At 54.0% G+C, this 387-nt stretch overlaps 1 protein-coding gene across 1 annotated transcript in view; it reads left to right on the forward strand.

Annotated features, from left to right (window-relative positions):
* Positions 1-387, forward strand: part of HPSE2 (heparanase 2 (inactive)) — a 98289-nt gene that overhangs the window by 63193 nt on the left and 34709 nt on the right. The gene's annotated exons all lie outside the window — the stretch shown is intronic.

Raw genomic sequence — 387 nt, forward strand, 5'->3', positions numbered from 1 at the left:
TCCCTCCAGGACTGTAAACAGAAACTCCAGTGCAGAGGGCTGGGCAGGGGGAGGTGTGGAAAGGACTCTGCTGGGAGCAAAGCTGGGTCTAGCATTCATTAACATCTGCAGAATGATTTGGCAGAAACAATAAACAGCATACTGATGCAGTCCCCGGCGAGGCAAGGAAGGAGCCAGGGCCAGATTCTCAGCTCTGCGGCAGCAGCACAAAGAGACCATAAAGCTGATTGGATCAGCTGCAATGCCAGCTGGTTCCCACTGACAAAAGTGGGGGAACAGCCCCGTGCCCACACCACGGCTGACACCAATGGCATGTGAGTACTTGCTGGAGGCCCCACGTTTGGTACAGCACACAAAAGCAGCACAGGGAGAGTTGTGAAATGTTGT

This window comes from Acanthisitta chloris, unplaced genomic scaffold (assembly GCF_000695815.1).
Source record: "Acanthisitta chloris isolate BGI_N310 unplaced genomic scaffold, ASM69581v1 scaffold17254, whole genome shotgun sequence".
Classification (NCBI taxonomy): Eukaryota; Metazoa; Chordata; class Aves; order Passeriformes; family Acanthisittidae; genus Acanthisitta; species Acanthisitta chloris.